The 15,853-nt window shown below is 45.1% G+C and overlaps 1 protein-coding gene across 2 annotated transcripts in view; it reads left to right on the top strand.

The window, feature by feature from the left end:
- Nucleotides 1-15,853, top strand: part of LOC126299292 (uncharacterized) — a 547,118-nt gene that overhangs the window by 494,591 nt on the left and 36,674 nt on the right. The gene's annotated exons all lie outside the window — the stretch shown is intronic.

The raw sequence follows: 15,853 nt of genomic DNA, 5'->3' as shown, positions 1-15,853 counted from the left end.
AGTTTGTTACTAGGCTTTCTCGCGATAATTTCCGAGTATTTTCAGCAGTCTGCCAGGTTAGTTCTTACAACATTTCTGTAACAGTCTCCCACGTTTTAAACAAATCTGTGACCATTCGCGCTGCCCTGCTCTGTACACGTTCAATATCTCCCGTTAGTCCTATCTGGTAGCGGTCCCACATACTTGAGCAATATTCTAGTATGGGTTCCACGAATGTTTTGCAAGCAATCTCATTTGTGGACTGGTTGCATTACCCTAGTATTGTACCAATGAACCGAAGACTAACCCTATACAATCGTTCCATTTGATGTCCCTACTATGTGTTACAGCCAGTTATTTATATGAGCTGACCGATTCTAACTCTGACTCTTTGACACAGCAGTCATAGGATACTATGTTTTTCCGTTTTGTGAAGTGCACAGTTTTACATTTCTGAAAATTTAAAGCAAGATGACATGCTATGGATCACTTTGAAATCTTATGAAGATTTGACTTCTTTCAAACTGCACTTAGAATTTTTAACATATTGCAGCCCCGTCAGCAACTGTGATAGATTAATATTCTGAAGAATCAGCCTCAGTTGTTCTTCATTGTAGATAACATAATCTGCGGAAAGACTGAAGTTACTATTAATATTGTCCGTACGGTGATTAATATGCAACTTGAAGACAAGGGTCTCAACACAGCTTCCCTGCGGTACAGGCCAAGTTACTTCTACATCTGTCGATGACTCTCCATGCAAGATAAGTTTCTTTTGCTCTTCAGCGTATAAACCCATGTTCGTAGCTATGTGGACATGACCGTCACCTTTGGAAGCCAGGGTGTCCACAGAATATTCATAATAAAACGCAGAAGAAAGAGCAACCCATGTTCAATGGAAATATTGAAATAATCATCGTCGTTCATTTTCACGGTAACCTGAACGAGTGGGTTAGTCGTGGTATGGGTAACATCCACAAAACATCAAACAACTACAAACCGGCCATAACCACAACTTCCACACGATGCGGTCGGTGCACTAGAGGCCTCGCATTATTTGCTACAGGCAAGACTCGTCGGACAACACTACACGCCTCCTGTCAGCACTGTCCAGTTATTTTGTTGCGTGGCCTACTAAGGAACATAGCTTCATGTGCCGCTGTGAATAATGGCCTTTTGTGGGGTACCCGACTCCAAACATCTACTGCATCCAGTTCCCCTCGCAACTCTCGTTCCCAAACTGTGAGATGGACTTGCAATACTGAAAGCAGAAATTATTGTCAGGTTTGAAACCGATAGTCATTGACGACGAGTGACACTCGTCTTCAGTCCCTGTCTGTTAGTATCTTTTTATGACCACTGTTCTTTTACCGTGTTGCTAGCTATATACCATTCCTTGCAGATACATTGCACAGTCCGCGTTGGTACACCAACAAATAGGACAACTTCAGTAACGGCGTGGTCATGAGCACTCCGAAACATGATAGTTCCAACTTCATATTCTGTTCACGTCTTCACGTCGACCTATCTTACTGGACTGATTCCACACACGCGACTCGAACATACACTGATCAACCAGAACATTATTACTACCGCCCTACTACCGATATAAACCCTTCCAGCCGATAGCAGCGTCACCTGGCGAGGCATGATTGCTAGTCAGACACACGCAGGTTGCATGTAATATCAGTGAGAGTGCTCTCTGTGTGTAGAATGGGGAAGACGCGCGCTGTACCTTAGTTTGACCGAGGGCAGCTTGTGATTTCGGAAACAGCACGACTTGTCCGGTGTTCGAGGAGCACTGCGGCGAGTGTCTTCAACACGAGATGAAACGAAGTTGAAACCACGTCCAGACGTCTTCGGGTTGGCCGGCCATCCCTCATTACAGATGTCGGACGTCGTACGCTGGACAGACTGGTAAAACAGGATAGGCAGCGAACTGTGGCGGAACTACTATCAGACTTTGATGCTGGGCAAACTATAAGTGTGTCTGAACACACAGTGCACCGAACACTCTTAACAATGGACCTCCACATTCGACGACCCATGCATGTGTCAATGTTAACGCCACGACATCGGCAACTTCGACTGGAATGGGCACGTGACCATCAGCACTGGACGCTGGCGCAGTGGCAGAGCGTTGCCTGATCTGATGAATCCCGATACCTTCTTTATCGTGCGAATGAGGGGGCGCGAAACCGTCGTCTTCCAGGGGAACAGCTCCTTGACACCTGTACTACGGGCAGCGACTCCATTATGCTCTGGGGAACATTCACGTGGGCATCCACGGGTCCAGTGGAGCTCGTGCGAGGCACCATGACGGCCAAGGAGTATCGTGCACTGGTTGCAGACTACGTACACCCCACCCCTTCATGACGATCATGTTTCCCGACGGCAGTGGCATGTTTCAATAAGATAATGCGCCTTGTCATAAGGCCAGGAGTGTGATGGAGTGGTTCGAGTAACGCAGTGGAGAGTGCAAATTGATGTGCTGGCCCCCCAACTCGCCAGATGTGAACCCGATCGATCACATCTGGGATGTGACTGAACGTGGCGTCAGAGTTCATCGCCCCCCTCGGCGGAATTTACGGGAAATAGGTGCCTCGTCTCTGCAGATGTGATGCCAACTTCCTCCAGCTACCTACCAAGGCCTCATTGCTTCCATGTCACGACGCGTCGCCGCTGTTACCCGTACTAAAGGTGGACATTCCGGCTAATAGATAGGTGGCCATAATGTTCTGGCTGATCAGTGTACGTACCACTTCACTACTACGAGTGACGTCAGCAGTGGAGGGAGACAGGTTCACCTGGCAGCAGTTGCACAGTAGAGACACCGTCCCTGTATGCTCTTTTAATACGCTGACTAGTATCCTATCTGGTAGGCTTATGTGACCCATGACTCATTTCCAAGTAGTAACAGCCATTATCTTATAAAATTTCAATCATGTCTACTTCCGTGTTTTATTTTTTGGCATCTATTTGATGTTCGAGGCAACGGCCTTGCCGCAGTGGATCCACCGGTTCCCGTCAGATCACCGACGTTAAGCGCTGTCGGACGTGGCCGACACTTGGATGAGTGACCATCTGGGCCGCCATGAGCTGTTGCCATGTTTTCGGGGTTCACCCAGCCTCTTGTTGCCAATTGAGGAGCTACTCGACCGAATAGTAGCGGCTCCGGTCAAAGAAAACCATCATAACGACCGGGAGAGCGGTGTGCGTACTTCACGCCCCTCCTATCTGCATCCTCTACTGAGGATGACACGGCGGTCGGATGGTCCCGATGGGCCACTTGTGTTCTGAACACGGAGCGATTTTATTTGATGTTCCACATATATTTAAGATTTTTGCTGCTTTCTTTTCTACATCTACCAATCATACTCCCACGTAATGTCACACTATAAATAGTTACACTATTTATCTTATAGCTGTATTACGCACAAATTTCACTGTCGTCATTCCCTTGTACAGCTGGTGTATGTTCGTATTCGCAACTGCGCATACATTTCATGAATTTAATAACGCCTATAGTCGCCGCAGTGCCTGTTCCTTCGGACATCCATGCATGCCCGAAAGAACATTACATCGTTCTTCTCGACAAAACATGCACATCCACCTGCTTATCCACCGGTACCACGCAGCGAATTTCAATTAAAATGACCTCTCCAGTAGGGAAATTAGATTATGTGTGTAAGGGTACAGGCTGTGACGTAGGAACGACGACATATGGGAGTTTGGGTTTGGCCGTGAGTCGTGCACGGTTAGCCAGAGTGGTTAAGGCGACAGCTCACGTAAAACTGGAAATCCGAGTTCAAGTCCCAGTCCAGCACAAATTTCCATTGTCTTCGTCCCCTTATACAGCTGATGGTTGTTCGTACACACAACTGCGAATACATTTCATGTATTCCACAAATGAGAGCTCTGTACCTTATTCTGAAAAACATACAGCAGATATTGGTGCGAAATATGGCAGAAATATCAATACAGCTGAAAAGGTTAACGAAACCACGTAAATACAAGAAGGAAACATTTCAGAAAGGTAGTTTTTCTGGGAGGGGGTGGGGGCCACAGCTTTGGCGCAAGTTCACCTCGGCACCGGTCTGATGATAGTTCGCTACCTGTTTAGTGATAAAAATGTAATTTCGAAACTAAAGATCGTTTATATAGTATCTACGACCACTTCTTTGGGAAACAACACATCAAAGCAACTTAGTAACATAAAAAAGAGAGTTACTCGTCCTTCCACCGACACCTTTGTTTATTCACACGAACATTATCGTGCTGTTAATCCCGTTATCAAATATTTCGTGGATAATTACGAAGGATGAACAAAAATTAGCAAGAAACAGCGTGCGGCTGAACGTGCTCCATATACTACCTTCATCCTTTCATGAAACTTGTTACAATATTAAAATTTCAGTGGTTGAGAGACTTTTCTGCAAATACACTGCGTTATTGTGACAAACTTGAACGTTATTTAGCATAAATGTTATCAAACGTAGCAGTTAATGACGTCTCATATATCACGCCACAGAACAATGACTAGAAGTCCAAAATATTAATGTTACCGAAAGCTAAGAAAATACATTTAACGAATGTACCAAAATCCGAAATCGCTTATAATAGCTACGTCTGCGATGTGTGCATCTAGGTAAAAATTTAGAATTTGTTTCCGAAATAGGTAAATATAATAGTGAAGACCTATCTGTTAGTTCTCTCTTAATGAGCTTCTCAGTATTAGTTCACAATGTGGCACATAATACTAACCAATATCTCTGAACTTTAACTGTTGGCCACTCTTTCTACCGTTTCAGGTATAAAGATTCATTTAATGGAGGATCAAAACGCTCTCAAAATGTTTACCATCCGAGTGACGTTATTGGCTTATTGATTGTTAGAAATTCGCGCTGATGCAGCGGAGGCCGAATGGTCCGGCCGAGCACATCGTGGCGCGACTTTTAGGGTAAGCAGTGACGTGGGACACTAAATATAGAGGCACGTCGAAGGGGAGAGTGGCGGTCTGCAGAGAGGAGAGACTCTGCTCACACGCCTGGCGCATGTGGCTGTTAGAGCAGCGGGCTGCGGGCTGCGGCAATCCAGGCGCAACACAGTCACGACGCTCCTGCGTCCTCAGAATGCGATGCTAGAGCAAGCGCTTGTCGCTTTCAGCAGCGCGTCGGACGTCGGAGGCATGCCTTTTGCGCATGCGTGTAGTATCGAAAAAATGTAACACGCATATAGCTTTTCGCCGGGAAAATCTCGTGCGCTATTTGACAACCGCCAAGCGTGATCAGTCTCTCTACGAAATATTTGTTTTGTTAATAAAAACCGCCTTTGTTGCTGCGCTGTATTTTATTTCTCCCAGTCGCGTTTCGCCTTTTTCACTTCAAGGCATCATCATTTGGACAGTTCGCGTTTCTGATTGGCATCTGCGTTTCCTCAAATCTGTTCCCATGCTGGAGGTCGCACTCTATTTAGTAAACATAAATACGTTTTAATGTTCTGAACTTTTTTCTTCGGACTTTTTATCTTGTTTGCCGTCATTGTTGTGACACACTATCAGTCTTCAGTCAGTAATTGTAGATATTTGATTGAAAACCGTGATTTCAAGACGTAAGGTTGTGTATCTTAAGTTGATTGGGGTGTTTACCAAAAAGGCGAAGAATTATCCCACTGATGATGGCTTACAGCGAAAAAGGCGAAACGCGTCTGGGAGAAATAAAATACAGTGCAGCAAAAACAGGCGGCTTTTATTTACAAAAAAATATTTCTGTGCTTGCTGCGGAGGATGGCTACGCAATCAAACCCGTTGTCTGGAAATATACGTGTATTTAGCAGTGTTGTACGTTTTGCGGAGTGTTTTGGCAACGACGTTTATCGACGGTACGAAAATGCACGCCAGCTTTCACAGTGGAAGTGCAATTCAGAAGATTATCTGAACAAAAGTATGAACACAGACGACTGAAAAAGTCTCAGTTTAATAAATACGAAAGCTAATAAACTCAAAAAGGTTGCGTAAATTGAATTTATAAATAAAATCTTTGATATGAAAATGAGTGAAAGTGAAAAAGAATTTCATTTTTCATTACTGTGAAACTAGCTGTATACTAAATGTTCTCAAAAACGGTTCAGATGGCTCTGACCACTATGGGACTTAAAATCAGAGGTCATCAGTTCCCTAGAACTTAGAACTACTTAAACCTAACTAACCTAAGGACATCACACACATCCATACCCGAGGTAGAAGTCGAACCTGCGACCGTAGCAGTCGCGCGGTTCCGGACTGAAGCGCCTAGAACCGCTCGGCCACAACGGCCGGCTACTAAATGTTCTGAAATTGTAAAAATTCTGCCAATTTCCAATAATAAACAAGCTAATAAGTGCCGGCGGATGTGGCCGAGCGGTTCTAGGCGCTACAGTCTGTAACCTCGCGACCGCTACGGTCGCAGGTTCGAATCCTGCCTCGGGCATGAATTTGTGTTATGTCCTTAGGTCAGTTAGGTTTAAGTAGTTCTAAGTTCTAGGGGACTGATGATCTCAGAAGTTAAGTCATAAGGTACCCGAACCGGAGGACATAGCTTATCCTTCCTGACACTACGTAACAGTCATCTGTAACCGCGTATCGTAGCACACTAGCAGCAAAATACAAGAACTTATCAAACACGTATCTGATTTGAAACTTCCTGGCAGATTAAAACTGTGTGCCCGGCCGAGACTCGAAGTCGGGACCTTTGCCTTTCGCTGGCAAGTGCTCTACCAACTGAGCTACCGAAGCACGACTCACGCCCGCTCCTCACAGCTTTACTTCTGCCAGTACCTCGTCTCCTACCTTGCAAACTTTACAGAAGCTCTCCTGCGAAACTTGCAGAACTAGCACTCCTGAAAGAAAGGATACTGCGGAGATATGGCTTAGCCACAGCCTGGGGGATGTTTCCAGAATGAGATTTTCACTCTGCATGTCTAAGACATGTCTCCGCAGTATCCTTTCTTTCAGGAGTGCTAGTTCTGCAAAGTTCGCATGAGAGCTTTTGTAAAGTTTGGAAGGTAGGAGACGAGATACTGGCAAAAGTAAATCTGTGAGGAGGGGGCGTGAGTCGTGCTTCGGTAGCTCAGTTGGTAGAGCACTTGCCCGCGAAAGGCAAAGGTCCCGAGTTCGAGTCTCGGTCCACCACACAGTTTTAATCTGCCAGGAAGTTTCATATCAGTGCACACTCCGGTGCAGAGTGAAAATCTCATCACGTATCTGATTTGATGTCATTTCTGTCATTAAAGTTCATGATATCCCAAGAAAGTGTCCTTTGACATTAAATCGCCAAGTTTGACAGTAGGCTCTAGTGGGATATATTATTATTTTGCCACACAAATTTAATTCTCTCCAGATGATTCTTCGTGACTTATTTTCAGTGTTGTGCTGTTTCGGTTTCCTTCAAACGGGTGTCCTAGGTGACTGTAAACATGTGTTAATGATGCAAAGCACAGTTTAAAAGTCTCATTACACTAATGTGTATATCATCTCAGCACAGTTGCTAGAAAATATCAGACGCTGTAGAGGAAGTAATGATGTCAAATTCAAACTTAGACGTCGTTTCCAAAGCCGCGCCCACGCTTGAGTCTTCATTTACGAGAATCACGTTACTGTAGTTTCCACAGTTGCTCATTTTTAATCCTACACTTTTTTGCTTGTTTTTCTTTGTGAGCGTATTTTAGAGCAACATTCGAGCCAAATGGCTTTCATCCCAAGACGATACGCCGCATTACGCATGCAACTGGCTCTGCTTGAGAAGGTTTTCCAGCGCGTATCGGACATTTTATGTGGAGAGAAATGTTTATGATGTCAGTGAAAGTTAATCAGTTTCCGCCACTTGAATAAAAAATCTAAGTGTTTACCTGTCCTATTTAAAAGGGTGGAGGTGCGCTGTAATACTCGATCTGAAGCATAAATCATTTGGCGCTGAAGCCACCCAGGTCCCATGCGCCAATTGAAGTCTCTTTGTTGGCCGTAATCAGTGTGTTAAATTCAATGAAATGTAATCATGGACATAAGAAATCAGTGAAATGCAATGGTATAAAATTATATAACTGAAATAACTAAAATCTGTTGTGAAATGCTAAACCTGCAGTGTGATGTATAGTACGGAGAAATGAAAATTTAAATTAGAACCAGCATCTCCTGCCTGTCGCGAACAGTTGCCTATTGAGTTATATCGTCTGGTCCTCAATCATGCCCGTTCCTATAGTGGTATATTTCCCCAAAGAAGAAACTCTCGTTGTTTTCTCGAAAAAGTAGGAGAGAATTTCATTGGCTAGCTCGAATTTCCTAATAAGGTAAGATTATAAGCAGGAGATCACGGTGCGAATTTTTCTTTAGCAAATTTTTATTTATCGCGGCATATTTAAAAATCAGTTTCACTGAGCCTCATTTGTAAGATATAATTGTGGACTATCCTCTCCCTGTTTATATGGAATGTTTTGTACTGTGTAAACGTCATTGGTCGTAACACTTTCTCGATTTATCGTTATACGTCGTTTTACTCAGTGAAACTTCAGACCGAATTAAACTTAAATTTCATGTGGAATCAGCCGTATCTGAAGCACGAAGCCACATTAGACCGATACACAGTCACAATTTCAGATCAATATATGCATTAAAATTCGCTTTTCAACAGCTGAATATGTTTCACTGACACGTAAGATACATAAACGAAATTTCGTATGTTTATTAGCTTTATAATTTCTGATATACTATTGTTAGTGACTGAAAATATTCATTTAATTATATGTAAATGCAACAAACAAAATAAAAGTAGCCTAATGTTTATCGACTGGAGATGCTAATTTGGAGAAACTGAAATCAAGAAAGATAAGAGGTTAACGTCCTGTCGACGAGGATTTCATTAGTGGCGAAATTAAAACAGAGTTTGGGGAGGAAATTGACTGTGAATTTTTCAACTCTCCCAGCAGTTGCCTGAAGCTGTTTAGTGAAACCAAGAAGACCTGAATGTGGGTGCCAGAATAGGCGTTTTCACCACGGTCCTGGGTTGAGAGTCCACTACTACTCCACCTCACTTGATCTAAAAATTATGGAGAGAAAAATTTCGTGCTAAATTGACTCTACACAGAACCATAAAATTCAACAACAAATACGGGTTTCCATGTGAAATCTATGTGTTTTTCTGCCCTTACAGTGTAAAAAGCAAAGGAACCAGAGTGGTTTCTCCCGTTTCCTTATTCCTATTATAAATTTTAAGTCTAAATCTTGTTGATTTCGTATGGGGGATTGCACTCCAGATAAGTCAATCATCGCCTCAGATCGGCGAAGGGTTAGGAATCTGTGCCCAATCGTAAGCATCCGCTTCTTAATACAGCACCGACAACTGACCTGTATCTTCAACACGACAATTTACCATCGCACTGCTTCCTAATTGTGTTAGAATAGTTTAGGGAACACTCCACTGGCATGAATCTGATTGCGTGACTTGCCAGATACCCTGCCCTTAGCTCTGTTCTACATACCCCGCAAGCCACTGTACTATTAATTCTGTACAGCTTTTGGTGTTCAATATAACGTTAAGGGTTGTCCGCCTCCGTAGCGTAGCGGTAGCGTTACCGCCTACCACGGAGGGGGTCTGGGTTCGATTCCCGGCAGGGGACTGGGTGTGGAGTGCCCTGCATCATCATTGACGCGCAAGGTGCAGAAGTAGCGTCAACTTTTTAGGACTTTCAATACGGCCAACAATGCCACATACGATCATTTCCTTTTTTTACTGGGTTCTGCTATCAGCTATTCACTGAGCCACTGTCGGTTATCAGCTGGCGTCTTTCGGCGTCTACTAAATCAGAATCTACCTGCTCCCCTGCAAATTAAGCACATCTGGGATGCCATCCAGATATGTTTGCGCATCTTGATCTCAGTTCCGTCTAGTCTCCGTGAAGTTAGGACGGATATTGACCGGCTATGGATTAGGATGGTTCTCCATTGTTTTTTATTTCATTGAGTCCATGCCACGGTACGACACGTTTCTGGTTAGGTATTTCTAATTCGTCTGGGCGTATGTTTTTTTAATGCAGTTCATAGCGCCGAAGAGTGCCCATAAAATTTACAGTGTCACAATGTCTTATGCAAAGACTAAGTGTTCTCCGATGATTGCAACCAGTAATTTGTTATAATATTCATGATTATATGGCAACAGAAAAAGTTAAAGTGGCGCTTTTGCATCTTAAGACAAAGCTCTACAGAGCACCTAACGTAGCTACAGAAAAACCGGTAGGAGTTATTTGTGTGCCAGCCATCCCCATCACCAAAGCTGATATTTATCAGACGTAAACATCTGTGTTATGAAAAGATACATATGATTACGCAAGTAGAAGAACTCTGTATAACCTATAATCTAGTCACGGAAAAGCCAGGGAATCTGCTGTTTGCCTTTTCCACAGGTTCAAACTCGTATCCTGTACACATAAAAGTTAGGGTGCGAGTTTCATGAAATACACACTAAGACAAAAAAGACGCATCGCGCAGGAATTATCGGAATGGAACAGAAATCGGTAAATGTGACGTACATGTACATACAAACAAATAATTACAATTTCAAAAAATTGGTAGACTTATTCAAGAGAAAGAGCTTCACAAATTGAGCAAGTCAATAACGCAATGGCTCATCTTTGGCCCTTATGCAAGCAGTTATTCGTCTTGGTATTGACTGACTGAGTTGCTGAATACCTACATGGGTGATATCGTGCCAAATTCTGTCCAAATCCCTAGGTGGTTGGACGGTCCTGCCTATAATGCTCCAAACCTTCTCAACTGGGAAAAGATCCGGCGGTCTTGCCGACCAAAGTAGGGCTTAGCAAACATGAAGAGAGGCGGTAGAAACACTTGCTCTGTGCGAGCGGGTATTATCTTGCTAAAATACACTACTGGCCATTAAAATTGCTACACCCAGAAGAAATACAGATGATAAACGGGTATTCATTGGACAAATATATTATACTAGAACTGACATGTGATTACATCTTCACGCAGTTTGGGTGCATAGATCTTGAGAAAACAGTACCCAGAATAACCATCTCTGGCCGTAATAACGGCCTTGATACTCCTGGGCATTGAGTCAAACAGAGCTTGGATGGCGTGTAGAGGTACAGCGGCCCATGCACCTTCAACACGATACCACAGTTCATGAAGAGTAGTGAATGGCGTCTTCTGACGAGCCAGTTGCTCGGCCACCATTGACCAGACGTTTTCAGTTGGTGAGAGATCTGGAGAATGTGCTGGCCAGGGCAGCAGTTGAATATTTTCTGTATCCAGGAAGTCCCGTACAGGACCTGCAACATGCGGTCGTGCATTATCCTGATGAAATGTTGGGTTTCGCAGGGATCGAATGGAAGGATAGAGCCACGGGTCGTAACACATCTGGAATGTAACGTCCACTGTTCAAAGTGCCGTCAATGCGAACAAGAGGTGACCGAGACGTGTAACCAATGGCACCCCATACCATCACGCCGGGTGATACGTCAGTATGGCAATGACGAATACACGCTTCCAATGTGCGTTCACCGCGATGTCGCCAAACACGGATGCGACCATCATGATGCTGTAAACAGAACCTGTATTCATCCGAAAAAATGACGTTTTGCCATTCGTGCAACCATGTTCGTCGTTGAGTACACTATCGCAGGCGCTCCTGTCTGTGATGCAGCGTCAAGGGTAACCGCAGCCGTGGTCTCCGAGATGATCGTCCATGCTGCTGCAAACGTCGTCGAACTGTTCGTGCAGATGGTTGTAGTCTTGCAAACGTCCCCGTCTGTTGACTCAGGAATCGAAACGTGGCTGCACGATCCGTTACAGCCATGCGGATAAAATGCCTGTCATGTCGACTGCTAGTCATACGAAGCCGTTGGGATCCAGCACGGCGTTCCGTATTACCCTCCTGAACCCACCGATCCCATATTCTGCTAACAGTCAGTGGATCTCGACCAACGCGAGCAGCAATGTCGCGATACTATAAACCGCAATCGCGATAGGCTACAATCCGACCTTTATCAAAGTCGGAAACGTGATGGTACGCATTTCTCCTCCTTACACGAGGCATCACAACAACGTTTGACCAGGCAACGCCGGTCAACTGCTGTTTGTGTATGAGAAATCTGTTGGAAACTTTCCTCATGTCAGCACGTTGTAGGTGTCGCCACCGGCGCCAACCATGTGTGAATGCTCTGAAAAGCTAATCATTTGCATATCACAGCATCTTCTTCCTGTCGGTTAAATTTCGCGTCTGTAGCACGTCATCTTCATGGTGTACCAATTTTAGTGACCAGTAGTGTATACGCGCAGGATGCTTGCCATGAAGAGCAACAAAACGGGGCGTAGAATATCTTCGACGTACGGCTGTGCTGTGAGGCTGCAGCGGGTGATAAGCAAACGGATCCTGCTATGACAAGGAAAGGCATCTCAGACCACAACTACTGGTTGCCGGGCGACAGACAGGTATCCCTCCGCTGTTCGGGATGTCTCCAGACACATCTTCGGTCTGGAACCTCATTGACTGGGGTAGAACTGTCTTCAGTGGTGAGTCCGCCCACGGACAGTGGTGGGATGCTAACCTGAGAGTCGCCAGCCACACTGTCAGACAACCACGACTGCTAGCCTGGGGTACCATTTCTTTCGTCTGCAGTTTCTACTGCTTGTCTTCGTGCTTGCCAAACCCTACGTTGGCCAGAGAGGCCCCCGAATCTCTCCGCAGCGGAGAATGTTTGGAGCATTATGGGCAGGACTCTCCAACCACCTACGGATTTTGACGATCTAATGCGCCAGTTCGACAAAAGTTGTCACACACACTATTCCTCAGGAGGACATCCAAAAACTCTGTCAATCAATACCAAGCCGAATAAAAGCTTTCATAATGGCCAAAGGTGGACCAATGTATTACTGACTTGCTCAGTTTGTGAAGCTCTTTCTCTTAACTAAATCATCCAATTTTTCTGAAACAGTAATTATTTGTTTGTCCACACATGTACGTCGCCTCTGCCAATTTTAATCGCATTCTTTTCTTTGCTTTGTTTTACAATGTGTTTTGAGTCTGGTGCTTCGTTATGTTGCATATCTCTCTGGACTAATATCGAATTGATTTCCAGAGCAAGCGTACACAAGAAGAAATGAGACGGCGCATCAACTTGTCATTATATTGCAAGATATCACGAGACAACCCACAGGCTTGCGATTTTACATGAGATTAAGCTATCCTCAAACCGAAGAATGGTTTGAAAAAAAACAGTGCTTTACTAATTACGGTCCTGTTGGAAGCGGTATGCCACTGCATTCCCCCAATTTTTGAGCCGACTTACCCAGCCACTTAAAGAAGAAGCTACAGTTCAAAGTGGACCCCGAAGACGGCTCAGCTTCTCATTTTTCACTTAAGCATTCGAATGCTAGAAGCGACAAGTGACAGAAAAATGTCTTGGACCAACTGAGGATCTAACCCCAGATCTTTTGATTTGTAGCCTCATTCCTATTTAGTCCCCGGCACTCAGAAATACGAGGGGACTTCATAAAGTAAGCTGCACATTAAAATGGCAGAAATCCACTCCTTGGTCACAGAGCCATTAGAGAACCGCTGGTGAATGTTTTCATCGACAGAAAATCAGTGATTACTGCGGATGAGTTCCCCGATTACCTGGACATTTTCACATGTGGTCGATGGTCGATGTCGATAGCCTTCTTTCCCAGTCAGCGTCACTCACGTCTGTTCGGCCTTCGTCAAGCCTTTGGCACTGTTTCTCTACTACTGGCTTACCCCCCCCCCCCCCCACCCGCCGGTAGCTGAGTGGTCAGTGCGGCAGAATGTCAATCCTAAGGGCGTGGGTTCGATTCCCGCCTGGGTCGGAGATTTTCACCGCTCAGGGACTGGGTCCTAATCATCTTCATTTCATTCCCATCGACGCGCAAGTGGCCGAAGTGGCATCAAATCGAAAAGACTTGCACCTGGCGAACGGTCTACACGACGGAAGGCCCTAGTAACACGACATTTCCGTTTTTTCTACGACTGGCGACATTGCACTTGGTCCGCATACTGCCAAAATGCCAGAGTGAATGTGTGCAAATTTAGACGTTTTCGCCACAAGAATCGTACTCTCCCTCGTACTTTAACTTTGGAGTACATTACCATTTTCCGTACCGTTTCTCTCCCACGCCGGACAGACCTGCTATCCGTATCGCAGTGGATCTGTGCCTGCAGGTAACTCAGATAATGCGCTCATTTCTGACAGTGCGTCACTCTTGTAGTAAATCGTGTTGGCGAGGGACGACAGGTATAACTTACTTTTTGGAGTCCCTCGAACTCCATGCTGGCGCTAAAATATACTGGTAAGCCAAAACATTATGACCACTGTCCACCGTAATGTTTGATGCCGCCTGGTGGCCACGTGGGCATGTGACGCGGTAACAAAAGTAAGTAAGAGGTGCAGATACGGACGTGGGACCGCCCTAGCGAAGACATGGGCTGCAAATGGGGAAATCCATTGAGATAAGCGACTTTGACAAAGGGCAGGTTATTATTACGCAGAGCCTGCGAACGAGTGTCTCGAAAATGGCGAAGCCGGTCGAATGTTCACGTGCTACAGTTTTAAGCGTCTACGGAAAGAGACAGAAGGACAATGAAACTACCATTAGGCGCTAAATGGTTGAACGTCCACGACTCTTGAGATAACGTGGGGTTCGCAGACTGTTCTGTACAGTAGGATAGATGGTGATCTGCGGCATCTCTGCCAAAGGAGCACAATGCTGGTTCACCTACAAGTGTTTCGGATTCGACCGCCGATCAAAGGAAACATGTCGGCTCCACGGGCGAATCATGTTTTTGCTACGCTAGTTCGATGGTCATCTCGACAAAAGCCGTCGGCTGATAGAAACGTGCAGCGCGCCACGGACGCAGGCTGGTGGGAGCAGTATTATGCTATGGGAGACATTCTCTTGCGCTTGTATGGTACCTGAGGTAGCAATCGAAGACACGCTGACAACTGCGAACCTCCTGCATCCCTTCATGCGTGATGTCTTTCTCAACGGTGATGTCATCTTCCAGCAGTATAATTGTCCGTGTCTCGGTACGAAGTGCATTGTAGTGAACTCAAGTTGATGTCTCAGCGACCAAATTCACCTGATGTAAATCCTGTGGAACACATCTGGGTCGCTATCGGGCGTCATCACCGCGAACACAAATCAGCGGCACGTTATTTACGAGAACTACAGGACCTGTACGTAGAAATCTGATGCCACATACCTCCACAAACCTACCAACAAACTTTCGGATCACTGATACGCAAAATCTGTGATGTATTTCGGTCCAAAGACGGACAAACAAGCTATTAAACAGGTGGTCATAATGGTTTGGCTCATCAGTATACGTTCCGCTGATTATGTACAGTGGGTGTGAACCAAATATACCTTTGTTTGGATTTTTCGTGGCAGCAAAATAATGCCCATTAATGTTACTTGTATATAGAAATCGTTATTGTAAGGGGGAGAGTTGTGTGAGACTCGCCGGCCGCTGTGACCGATCGATTCTAGGTGCTTTAGTCCGGAACCGTGCTGCTGCTACGGTCGCTGGTTCGAACCCTGCCTCGGGCATGGATGTGTGTGCTGTCCTTAGGTTAGTTAGGTTTAAGTAATTCTAAGTCTAGTGAACTGATGACCTCAGTCCTATAGTGCTCAGAGACATTTGAACCATTTCTTTTTTTTTTTGTGAGACTCGACACTAGCCTGGTGAAAGGAAACATCACGGCATTCGGTAGAGAGAAAGAAAACGTTTTGTGGCACTATTGTCTGGAAGACCATCAAGGGGCAATCGAAAATGGGTTTCACCTCCTTACCAGGTGGAGTGTCGTG

The sequence above is a fragment of the Schistocerca gregaria genome, chromosome X, assembly GCF_023897955.1.
Source record: "Schistocerca gregaria isolate iqSchGreg1 chromosome X, iqSchGreg1.2, whole genome shotgun sequence".
Classification (NCBI taxonomy): Eukaryota; Metazoa; Arthropoda; class Insecta; order Orthoptera; family Acrididae; genus Schistocerca; species Schistocerca gregaria.
The sequence above is the reverse complement of the archived record's forward strand: the minus strand, read 5'-3'. Positions and strand labels throughout refer to the sequence as shown.